General features: G+C 41.7%; 1 protein-coding gene across 1 annotated transcript in view; it reads right to left on the bottom strand.

Moving 5' to 3' along the window:
* The window catches only part of LOC139386146 (melatonin receptor type 1B-B-like), a 74,227-nt gene that overhangs the window by 18,904 nt on the left and 41,874 nt on the right, over window positions 1–13,449 (bottom strand). The gene's annotated exons all lie outside the window — the stretch shown is intronic.

The raw sequence follows: 13,449 nt of genomic DNA, 5'->3' as shown, positions 1-13,449 counted from the left end.
TGACTCAAGTAAAAGTCACCCAAAAAATGTATGGGGGTAAAAAAAACATAAATAGGGCCTGAGGATAATGAGAGGGAAAGAAAAAACAGAATGAAGGTTGGAGAAAAAAGAGAGAGGAGAGAAAAGGTTTTTGCATCCGAAATATGCCATTAGTGCTTGTTTGGCCATTTGAAAAAGGTCCTCCATTCATACATTTCCAATTAGCTAATGAGCCAATTACACCCTTGGAGCTCTTTAATTGGTGCATAATTGATGGATGGGGGTGTTGTGGACATGCTAATGTGCTCCTCCACACAAACAGACAGGGGGAACAGAGCATTTTTAGGGATAGAACAAGTGTTGGGCTACATCTGGCCTCTTATTCCCTATATAGTGGCCTACTTATGACCCAAGCCCTATGGACCCTTGTAAAAGTAGTGCACTATATAGGGAATAGCGTGGGTAAAAGCCCGTGGAGGCTGCTGAGGGGAGGATGGCTCATAATAATGTCCGGAATGGAGTAGATGTGCCTGATGTATTTGATACCATTCCACCTATTCCGCGCCAGCCATTACGACGAGCCCGTCCTCCCAAATTAAGGTACAACCAACCTCCTGTGGTAAAAGCTACACCGCATAGCATCCTAGTATGAAAACATCAGAAGGGGATTCCACATAGCCCTGGAATCTTGATGAGCTATAATCTCATCTCTGGTGCTGTTAATGCTATTTATTCCGTCTCTCTAATCCCCTGCATAACCCATGTATTGAGGAAGCACTAAATGAGACACAACCATTAAGGGCGTATAAAGACATCTACTTTTAAAAGCTATTGCAATTACATCAGGGTGATGAGCGTCAGGGTGATGAACGTCAGGGTGATGAGGATGCTGACTACTATGCAAAATGTAGTACTCGTTGCCACACACACCCACATTTGTTTTACATCACAGTGCCGGTGGACGATCTGAAACCTGAAACACTACATCAATTGAATTGGAGAGTAAGAGAACGCGAGAGCTTTTGTACTTTAACCATTTGCACATCGTTACAACACTGTATATATACATAACATGACATTTGTAATGTTTTTATTATTTTGGAACATCTGTGAGAGTAATGTTTATTATAGTCTTTTACGTTCCAACAATAAACATTTTAAAAAGTTGATTTATTTGCTCAGAAAACCTGGGGGGAGAAATAAAATCCCCCGCGGACCGGCATTCAGGGAACCCTGGTCAAAACTGAGGATTCACTTTGGATCAAAGTGCTAAATGATCATGATCCCTGCTCAGTGCGCTGTGTCTGTAAAGTGATCTTGTGTGCCTGACTTCTGATTGAAGACACCAGTCTGGGGGATAAATAATAACATTTCTCTCCAAGACAGAGCTGAGTATCAAGATATATATAGCTGCATATTACACATTGATGAATGGTGAGAGCCATAGGTCATTCATTCTCCACCCCAGTCCGCTGCTCTAGCTAGCGTCACAGCCTCACCCTTTCTCTACTCTCCATCACATGAGCCCTGTTTTGACTGTTGTCTGTTGAGCACTCTAAAGTGAGTTCCTCACACTCCGACTATACAGACACACTTCAGAGACGACATGGCAGTACAAACGTTGGGCAGAAACCTACTCTGCTCCTATTATACCTGCATTTATCAACCTGGCATCTCATTAGTTGTACCGGATGTGCTCTTTAACGTCCGACACCCATCCTGACAAGTAACAAAGACATCTGACGGTTCCTCTTCCTCACACCGGCAACTGCACCGTCCATAAGTGCAGGGCTCTCCAGATGGTGGTGTGGTCAGCATAACGCATCACCGGGGGCAAACTACCTGCCCTCCAGGACACCTACAGATGTCACAGGAAGGCCAAAAAGGTCATCAAGGACAACAACCACCCAAGCCACTGCCTGTTCATCCCGCTACCATCCAGAAGGCGAGGTCAGTACAAGTGCATCAAAGCAGGGACCGAGAGACTATCTCAAGGCCATCAGACTGTTAAACAGCCATCACTAACACAGTGAGGCTGCTGCCTACATACAGACTAGTCACTTTAATAATGCCACTTTAATAATGTTACATGTCTTGCATTACTCTCATATGTATAAACTGTATTTTATACCATCTAATGCATCTTGCCTATGCCGCTCGGTCATTGCTCATCCATATATTTATATGTATATATTCATATTCCATTCCTTTACTTAGATTTGTGTGTATTAGGTAGTTGTTGTGGAATTGTTAGATTACTTGTTAGATATTACTGCACTGTCGAAACTAAAAGCACAAGAATTTCGCTACACCCGCAATAACATCTGCTAATCATGTGTATGTGACCAATAAAATGTGATTTGATTTGAAACAGCTCTGCCAGTAATTCCATTCACCTGTCTATCTGTTTACCAGCTTCAGTCACAGCTGTACAGCGAGGATCCATTAACAGCCAGGGTTGGGGAGTAACGGATTATATGTAATCCGTTCCATGTAAGGGATTACAAAAAATGGTAACTGCAATCCGTTACATTACCAGCAATAATATTGTAATCAGATTACATACACTTTTGAAAAACTAGTTGATTACTTTGAGGATTACTTTTAAATTCAGAAAGAATGTTTGCGAAAAAATCTTTGACATTTCTCAGTTTTCTCAATGACATTCAAATCAGCATTGAAAAAAGGCTCAAATTTAAATTTGTTCAACGTGAGCGAATCTGACCACAAGTCAGAGACCACTATGATGACACACCGAATGTGTTTGATGGATCGCAGGAAAAGAGCAGGAACAGGCTTTTGTATGCTACAGTCCAAGCTATGTCTTCCAATGGTGTGACTGCTGTCAGCATCCAAAGATTATCCAATTTGAATAAACGCTTGGAGGTGAAGATGACAGCAATGGTGTAGTCTACGGCGATATGGATATGACTTATTATTGATATCTACATAGCGCATTGATGTGAATCACACTGCTGCTCTCTCATTTAGCTATTTGTGCCTTACGGATTGTGGTTGTTGTGGATGGCTCCCAAGTGGCACAAGCAGTTTAAGGTACTCAGTGCTTGAGGTGTCACTACAGACACCCTGGTTCGAATCCAAGCTGTATTACAACTGGCCGTGATTGGGAGTCCCATAGGGCGACGCACATTTGGCCCAGCATCGTCCGGCTTTGGCGATGTACTGTAGGCCATCATTGTAAATAAGAATTTGTTCTTAACTGACGTGCCTAGTTAAATAAAGTTTCAATAAAAAAAAATAGCAATGTGTATTTGAACCCAATAATGGTTGAATAAAAAAACAAGTTTAAGCTGCCTATCAATCATTGTTTTTGAAAACAGTGGACAGCCAGTGAAAAATGAGCTCTTGAAACAGCTGCATAGTGCGGATCCCAGCCTATGGAATAAAAGTGGTACTTTTTTCAATACAATTAATGCTGATAAAAAATAAATCCATAGGCCGAATGGACACATATTCAAACTCGTACACTTTTGATAGACTTAAAGGGGCCATCTGTAGTTGCTTCATCCATTTTGGGATTTATAAATTATATATACACTAACGTTCAAAAGATTGAGGTCACTTAGAAACGTCTTTGTTTTTGAAAGAAAAGACAAGTACATTAGAGTGTCTAGTTTGAGATACAGACACCTCACAAGTCCTCTAGTGGCAGCTTCATTACCCGAAACAACCACCCAGTACCCGAAAAAACACCAGTCTCAATGTCAACAGTGAAGAGACAACTCCAGGATGCTGGCCTTCTAGGCAGAGTTCCTCTGTCCAGTGTCTGTGTTCTTTTGCCCATCTTAATCTTTTCTTTTTATTGGCCAGTCTGAGATATGGCTTTTTCTTTGCAACTCTGCCTAGAAGGCCAGCATCCCAGAGTCACCTCTTCACTGTTGACGTTGAGACTCGTGATTTGCGGGTACCATTTAATGAAGCTGCCAGTTGAGAACACTCTAATGTACTTGTCCTCTTGCTCAGTTGTGCACCGGGGCCTCCCACTCCTCTTTCTATTCGGGTTAGAGCCAGGTTGCGCTGTTCTGTGAAGGGAGTAGTACACAGCGTTGTACAAGATCTTCAGTTTCTTGGCAATTTCTCGCATGGAATAGCCTTCATTTCTCCGAACAAGAATAGACTGACGAGTTTCAGAAGAAAGTTATTTGTTTCTGGCCATTTTGAGCCTGTAATCGAACCCACAAATGCTGATGCTCAACTAGTCTAAAGAAGGCCAGTTTTATTGCTTCTTTAATCAGGACTACAGTTTTCAACTGTGCTAACATAATTGCAAAAGGGTTTTCTAATGATCAATTAGCCTTTTAAAATTACAAACTTGGATTAGCTAACACAACGTGCCATTGGAACACAGGAGTGATGGTTGCTAATAATGGGCCTCTGTACACCTACGTAAATATTTCATTAAAAATCAACCGTTTCCAGCTACAATAGTCATTTACAACATTAACAATGTTCCCACTGTATTTCTGATCAATTTGATGTTATTTTACTGGACCGAAAATTTGCTTTTCTCTCAAAAACAAGGACATTTCTAAATGACATCTGTAAGTCTTTGCTTGGTAAAGCTCTGGCTTATCTTAGCTCACTGATCACCATAGCAACACCCACCCATAGCATGCGCTCCAGCAGGTATATTTCACTGGTCATACCCAAAGCCAACACCTCCTTTGGCCGCATTTCCTTCCAGTTCTCTGCTGCTAATGACTGGAACGAATTGCAAAAATTACTGAAGTTGGAGACTTATATCTCCCTCACTAACTTTAAGCGTCAGCTGTCAGAGCAGCTTACCGATTGCTGCAGCTGTACACAGCCCATCTGTAAATAGCCCATCCAACCAACTACCTACCTCATCCCCATATTTGTTTTTGTTCTTCTGCTCTTTTGCACACCAATATTTATACTTGCACATCCTCATCTGCACATATATCACTCCAGTGTTAATTGCTAAATTGTAATTACTTCGCCACTATGGCCTATTTATTGCCTTACCTCCTTACTTCATTTGCACACACTGTATACAGATTTTTCTATTGTGTTATTGACTGTATGTTTGTTTATCCCATGTGTAACTCTGTTGTTTTTGTCGCACTGCTTTGCTTTATCTTGGCCAGGTTGCAGTTGTAAATGAGAACTTGTTCTCAACTCATCTACATAGTTAAATAAAGGTGAAATAAATAAATACATAAAAAAATTGAACGATAGTATATATATCCATTCATTGTTGAAGAATATAACTTATAAATGCCTCATGAGCTTAGTTAAACTGTCACACTCCATGAGAACACAAAATATATGCTTGTTTTTGTAAACAAACACGGTATCGAATCATCACATGGTTAAAACAATCATTTTGATATCATGGATGGTCAGTCCTTGCATCCATAGCTCTGTCTATTAATCTGAGAGTGGTTACATTTCTCCAGGCCCATCCCTCAGCTTTTTACCAAAACAGATGCAGAGCTTTTTGTTAATGTTTCATCTGTGGATATGCCCTTTAAACAGCTGCATATTATCAAAATATCAAAGTGTCACCAACTAAAAGGTAAACAATAGGCCTATAGCAAATGCAGCATATGGCATTCATTTTCCCCATGTAAATATCACTTCTCAGTAGTGCTCAAAGCATGCCATTCCATGAGCACAGCATTTATGTTTCAACTCAAATCGATGATCGAGAGAGAGATTAAGGAGAAGGAGAATGAGAGGTTGCTGTACCCCTTGTTCATCTCTCTTTTTCTCCTTTCCTTCCTCTCTCTCTCCCACTTTTTATGCCTCCCCCTCTCCCACCCTCCCCCTCTCTCTCCATCTTGGTCACATCCCTCATCTCCTGTCCTGTCTCTCCCTGGCTGTCCAGATGAAGACTGATCATTTCTGCTTGAGTGGCACTTCCATATAGGGCTCCCTGATATATTCCCACTGTTCCCCTCATCCATTCATCCCTCCTTCCTTCTCCTCCCTCCTCCACTTTCCCTCCACTTCATTCTCATTTTCTCTCAGTTCTGCCCTCTGACTCTCTCCAGTTGTCAGTCGCTAGGGGCCAAGACCCTGAGTAGAAGGCAGGTTTGTATATATTTGAGCAGTGACTGAGAACGGTGACACTAACTAAGACCATGAAGGAATTGTGTTTGAGCATTCACAGAGGAAGACTATGAGTGGACAGAGAGTGAGCCAGTTTAGATTGCAGGTTACTATTCAGGCTCTCTCTCAGTGACAACAAAAAGGTCCCATATGTAGAAATGTGCAGTGAACGTGTGCCGGTGTCTGTACAAATTGTTTTGAGGCTGTCATACAGAAAGATTTCAATTCAGTACACAACTTGACCATGATGTCACAAATGACGTCAGCCAATTTTGCCCACTAGGTGTGTGGCTGTGGGCATGTTGAAGAGATAATATATTTGGTGATGTAGTGGCTTTGGGCATGTTGAAGAAATGATATATGTGGTGATGTGGTGGCTGTGGGCATGTTGAAGAGATAATATTTTGGTGATGTAGTGGCTGTGGGCATGTTGAAGAGATAATATTTTGGTGATGTAGTGGCTGTGGGCATGTTGAAGAGATCATATTTTTTGTGATGCAGTGGCTGTGGGCATGTTGAAGAGATAATATATTTGGTGATGTAGTGGCTGTGGGCATGTTGAATAGATAATATATTTGGTGATGTGGTGGCTGTGGGCATGTTGAAGAGATAATATTTTTGGTGATGCAGTGGCTGTGGGCATGTTGAAGAGAATATATTTGGTGATGTTGTGGCTGTGGGCATGTTGTAGAGATAATATATTTGGTGATGTGGTGGCTTTGGGCATGTTGAAGAGATGATATATGTGGTGATGTGGTGGCTGTGGGAATGTTGAAGAAATAATATATTTGGTGATTTGGTGGCACCACCTATAGTAGCTTCTGCCACGGCCAGACAGAGAGAGAAAGAGATGGGGGAGGGTGGGATAGAGAGAGAGAGAGAGAGAGAGAGAGAGAGAGAGAGAGAGAGAGAGATCGATTTAGAGTTAGATAAACTTGGATTTTTCGGCAAGGACATATACAGGATACTAGCCTCCACAACATAACCTTCACTCCAAATCAAAACTCCAAACCTACAACCTGATTTTGGACAAAATTACCCGGAAAATATTCTTATTTCTCAAGATGTACAGCAAATGCTCTGGCAAACAAACAACATAACCCTGAAAACACCATCCAACCTGGAAATGATTGAATAATGTTTAGTCTGAAGCTATTTTTAAAGCCAAGATGATATATTTCACTTTATAAGGACTGAATGCTAAGTTAAGGCTACTAGCTTTCTAGTACAGAACAGATACAACTTCAATTAGCATTAAAGTGAGAGGTGTCAAATCCCTTGAGCCCAACACTGGCAGGAGAGTCTCACAGCTGACCCCACTCAAATGCAGAGGCATTTGAAGCCCCCTCCTGCTGTTCACATGTAATTACAATACAGTAGCCTCTGGATGTAAAAACTTATTAGGCACAAAAATAATACAAAAAGAGGCTGCTTATGGAAAATCAAGAGACACTTTTTGCTGACTTTTATAAAAATGGGAACATAAGCAACTTAACTTCTTCGATATAGGGGGCGCTCTTTTAATTTTTGGATGAAAAACGTTCCCGTTTTAAACAATATATTTTGTCACGAAAAGATGCTCGACTATGCATATAATTGACAGCTTTGGAAAGAAAACACTGACGTTTCCAAAACTGCAAAGATATTGTCTGTGAGTGCCACAGAACTGATGTTACAGGCGAAACCCAGATAAAAATCCAACCAGGAAGTGCCCCATTTTTTGAAAGCCCTGCATGCCAATGACTCCTTATATGGCTGTGGAGGAGCTAGGAGTCAGCTTACGTTTTCCACGTTTTCCCCAAGGTGTCTGCAGCATTGTGACGTATTTGTAGGCATATCATTGGAAGATTGACCATAAGAGACTACATCTACCAGGTGGTCGCTTGGTGTCCTCTGTCGCAATTATTGCGTAATCTCCAGCTGCAGTATTTTTCCGTTTGCCTTTGATGAGAAACCGACTGCCAGGAATGATTTTTCATCTAATAGAATTGTGAAAAACACCTTGAGGAATAATTCTAAACAACGTTTGCCATGTTTCTGTCGATATTATGGAGCTAATTTGGAAAAATGTTTGCCGTTGTGTTGACTGCGATTTTCATGAATAGGAAACGTTGCGTTATGGTAATGAGCTTGAGGCTATGATTACGCTCCCGGATACGGGATTGCTCGACGCTAGAGGTTAATCTTCCACACAGACCATCCCCTGGCATGGCACAGTGCTCTATTAACACACTACCCCTCTGTGTTAGCGATGGGTGGAAACTCAGTATACTAGACAACGAAGACTCTGAGTCAGCCAATGTGAACCTGTACAAATCTGGAACAGTAATGGTACAAGGCAACCCCAAACAGTTTCAGCTGGACTTTCACATTATCAAAGAGATAGCTCAGCAGGATAAGCTCTCTCTTGAGAAAGATACCCCCACCCTGAGCGTGTCAGACCAGACCTCTTCATTATACAACCCCACAGACGAGCAACCCCAAGCGGAAAGTCAACCTCCCAGCACAGAGTACTACTCCCTCATTGAAATTATGGATGAATTCACCCAGCTGGAGGTAAGACAGGTGGAGCTGGAACAGCAAGTGAACACACTCCAGTCAGCACAAAAAAATAGTCCTGCTCAACAAAACCCTCTCAACCAGACCTAGAGAGCTGGAAGTGGAGAGAGACATATCTGCACTTTGGACTGTGGTGAGACAACATCAATAGGAGAAAGAACAGGAGCAGGACAAGAACAGCACCTTAGAGAGGATCAGAGTGCTGGAGGAGGGGGTGAGGGGGATGGATTGTGACAGAGAACAACCCATTAGAGATCTGACCACCCCCGCAGAGAAGCCAGCAGAACGGCCCACTTCAGACCCAGACCACAGTCTTGACACCACAGCAGAACAGTCCACCCCAGACCCTGACCATAGCCTCGACATCACAGCAGGACAGACAAATGAAGAACCCCAAGCCCAGGGGATCCCACCCCCTCTGAGCACCCCCCTGTCAGCCACCCTGATAGCCCTCCTGACAACCCCCCCACACCAACTGAGGACATACACAAGCCACAGATTGTACACCTTATGGACTCAAATGGGAAATATATAAAATAACTTTGCTGTCCAAACACCCAGCGTGCCCTAGACCTTCTGTCTGAGGACCAACTAGGGTCACCCAGCCACATAATAATACACACAGGCACAAACGACCTGAGAGCACAGCAGGAAAGGGTGGCCACAGCACACATAGGAGTGATTGAAAAAGCTTATTCTACTTTCCCCAATACACAAGAGGTTATATCCACCCTGCTAACATGAAAATACTTCCAACTTGCTACCATACAGTGTGTAAACGCAAGTACTTCCCTTGACTGGTGTGAGGTGTTGGGGCTGCGGTTGAGGGCAATGTCCTTTAGGGTACGGGTGAAGGTGGGAACTGCTGCCTTGTATAGGTGGACCTGGTCATAAGGCTGTTTAAGTCCAGGGTGGATTGGTGGGCCAGGTAAACATTTGGTTTTGGGGCACCTGGCCCACCAATCCACCCTGGACTTGAACAGCCTTTATGACCAGGTCCACCTATACAAGGCAGCAATTCCCACCTTCGCCCGGACCCTAAAGGACATCGCCCTCAACCGCAGCCCCAACACCTCACAAAGGAGCAACAGATCAATAGACACCCCATCCAGACCAGCAAGACAATCTCCCAGAACCCCCTCCCCCGGACCTACACATAGAGGATCCACGCCGAGAGGACCTACATCCAGACCACAGCACCACCAGCCACATCAACACCCCCACCCAAGTCAACCATGCAAACACCCCATTTAGGCTGCATGAGATCAGACCTATGCCCCTCCTGCCCACCCAATGTCCCCCACTCCTGTAAAGAGGGACTCAACATGAAACTCACATATAAGCCCAGGCTGTGAGCAGGCAAACAGGCCCAACCCCCAGGCCCAACCCCCACTAGCCCAAGCCAATGGCATGTACCAGATGCTCAGCAGGCTCTGCTCACACTTACTGGTCTGAGGCCAAACCACACGACTAACAACATTGGTCACTTTATGGAACACAAAGCCTTCACTATCTCATCCTGGAATTTGCAAGGCCTGTGATTATCTGCCTTTGGCCTTAAGAGGAGGAACCTGGACTTCACCAAAGAAATTGTAAATACAGACATTGTCATCGTACAAGAAACATGATATAGAGATGGACCCATGAACATGTACTGGTCTGTGGTAACCTAAATGCCAGAACTGGACAAGACCCTAACACCCTCAGTACACAGGGGGACAAACACCTACCTGGAGGTGACAGCATTCCTTCCCCCATATGCCCCCTTAGGCACAATTACGACAACATAACCAACAAAAACGGGTCACAACTCCTGCAGCTCTGTACATAGTCAATGGTAGGCTTCGAGGGGACTCCTATGGAAGGTAGCTCATCTCTTGTAGGTAGTACTGAAGACTACTTTATCACTGACCTCAACCCAGAGTCTTTCAGAGCGTTCACAGTCAGCCCACTATCAGATCACAGCAAAATCACAGTCTACTTGAACAGAGCAATACTCAATCATGAGGCATCAAAGCCAAAGGAACTGAATGGTATTAAAAAATGCTATAGATGGAAGGAAAGTAGTGTGGAAACCTACCAAAAAACAATTAGGCAACAACAAATCCAATCCCCTTTAGACAACTTCCTGGACAAACATTTCCACTGTAATCTTGGCACAGTAATAGTGAAGGAGTAAACTTGGCAGAAGAAAACCTAAACAGTATATTTGACCTCTCAGCTTCCCTATTAAGTCTAAAAATGTCAATCTGAAAACTTAACAAAAATGAACAACAATGACAAATGGTTTGATGAAGAATGCTAAAACCTAAGAAAGAAATTGAGAAACCTATCCAACCAAAAACATAGAGACCCAGAAAACCTGAGCCTACCCCTTCACTATGGTGAATCACTAAAACAATATAGAAATACACAACGGAAAAAGAAGGAACAGCACGTCAGAAATTAGCTTAATATAATTGAAGAATCCATAGACTCTAACCACTTCTGGGAAAATTGGAAAACACTAAGAGTTATCTATCAAAACGGAGATGCATAGGTAAACCAATCCAATCTTTTTTTGTTATGTATATATATGTTCAAAAAGATTGGATTGGTTTACCTATGCATCTCCGTTTTGATAGATAACTGATCAACCCAATTATATTAAGCTAATTTCTGACGTGCTGTTCCTTCTTTTTCCTTTGTGTATTTCTATATTGTTTATATATGTGATACGCCCAGGCTATATATAGAACATATATATATATATATATGTATATATATATATATATGATCAAATAAAAATCTTAAAATGAACTATTAAATACTACCAGAACCCACTGGTTTCTCCAGTTATAATGAATGAACTACAGGACAAAATACAAACACTCCAGCGCAAAAAGGCCTGTGGTGTTGATGGTATCATCAATGATACAATATACAGACCACAAATTCCAAATGGCTATACTTAAACTCTTTAACATCATCCTCAGCTCTGGCATCTTTCTCAAAATTTGGAATCAAGGACTGATCACCCCAATCCACAAAAGTGGAAACAAATTTGACCCCAATAACTACTGTGGGATATGTATCAACAGCAACCTTGGGAAAATCCTCTGAATTATAATTAACAGCAGACCTGTACATTTCCTCAGTGAAAACAATATACAGAGCAAATGTCAAATTTGCTTTTTACCAAATTACCATACGACAGAGCACGTATTCACTCTGCACACCCTAAATGACAAACAAACAAACCAAAACAAAGATAAAGTATTCTCATGCTTTGTTGATTTCAAAAACGCTTTTGACTCAATTTGGCATGAGGGTCTGCTATAGAAATTGATGGAAAGTGGTGTTGGGGAAGAGCAGAATTAGGCTGATACCCACTAATTGTCAAAATCCAGAAAAGAGCCGTTAAATTCTACATCCACTTAAAATGACGCAATTCCAAAACCTTCAATAACAAAACCATCATCACCTACTGAGAAATTAACCTGGAGAAGAGGCTCCTAAGCAAGCTGGTCCTGTTCACAAACAGACCCCACAGAGCCCCAGGACAGCAAGACAATTAGACCCTACCAAATCATGAGAAAACAAAAAGATAATTGCTTGACTCATTGGAAAGTATTTACAAAAAACTGAGAAAACTAGAATGCTATTTTTTCCTAAACAGAGAGTACACAGTGGCAGAATACTTGACCACTGTGACTGACCCAGAATTAAGGAAAGCTTGACTATGTACAGACTCAGTGAACTTAGCCTTGCTATTGAAAAAGGCTGCCGAGGTGGAAAGTGAGCTGCACTTCCGAACCTCCTGCCAAATGTATGACCATATTAGACACATATTTCCCTCAGTTTGCACAGACCCACAAAGAATTTGAAAACTAATCCAATTTTGATAAACTCCCACATCTATTGGGTGAAATACCACAGTGTGCAATCACAGAAGAAACATCAACAGGAAAAGGGTCGACCAGTGAAGAACAAACACCATTGTAAATACAACCAATATTTAAGTTTATTTATTTAGCCTTTTGTACTTGAACAATTTGCACATCGTTACAACACTGTATATAGACATAATTTGACATTTGAAATGTCTTTATTCTTTTGGAACTTCAGTGAGTGTAATGTTTACTGTTCATTTTTATTGTTCATTTCACTTGTTCATTATCTACTTCACTTACTTTGGCAATGTTAACTTGTGTTTCCCATGCCAAAAAAGCCCTTAAATTGGAATTTAATTGAATTGAGAGAGGGAGAGAGCAATATACATAATATGACATTTGAAATGTCTTTATTATTTTGGAACTTGTGTGTGTGAGTGTACTGTTAATTCTTTATTGTTTATTTCACTTTTGTTTATCCTTTTCACTTGCTTTGGCAAAGTAAACATATGTTTCCCATGCCAAAATAGCCCCTTGAATTGAGAAAGAGAGAGAGAGAGATGGTATTTGTAAGACATGGAGAGGGTTTGGTCCAAATCCACCAATTATAGTTGGAAGAGAGAAGGGAGCTGTACTTTTTTTTTGGGGGGGGGGGATCCAAACAGCTTTCTTTCTGCTTCGAAACCAAACAAAACATCAAATCGTTACCTCTTTTGAACCGTCCCACAATGAAGAACTCATGATGTCAGTGGTTTCAATAAAAAAATACAGAGATAGCATCAGTGATAAGGATACATGTGTATTTTTCCTTGAACAGAGCTTTTCCTGCTGATATATTTGATATATCAAATCAAATCAAATGTTATTGGTCACATACACATGGTTAGCAAATGTTATTGGTTACATACACATGGTTATCAGATGTTATTGGTCATATACACCT

Source organism: Oncorhynchus clarkii, chromosome 27 (genome assembly GCF_045791955.1).
Source record: "Oncorhynchus clarkii lewisi isolate Uvic-CL-2024 chromosome 27, UVic_Ocla_1.0, whole genome shotgun sequence".
NCBI lineage: Eukaryota > Metazoa > Chordata > Actinopteri > Salmoniformes > Salmonidae > Oncorhynchus > Oncorhynchus clarkii.
Note: the sequence above shows the minus strand (reverse complement) of the source record. Positions and strands in the feature narration are given on the sequence as shown.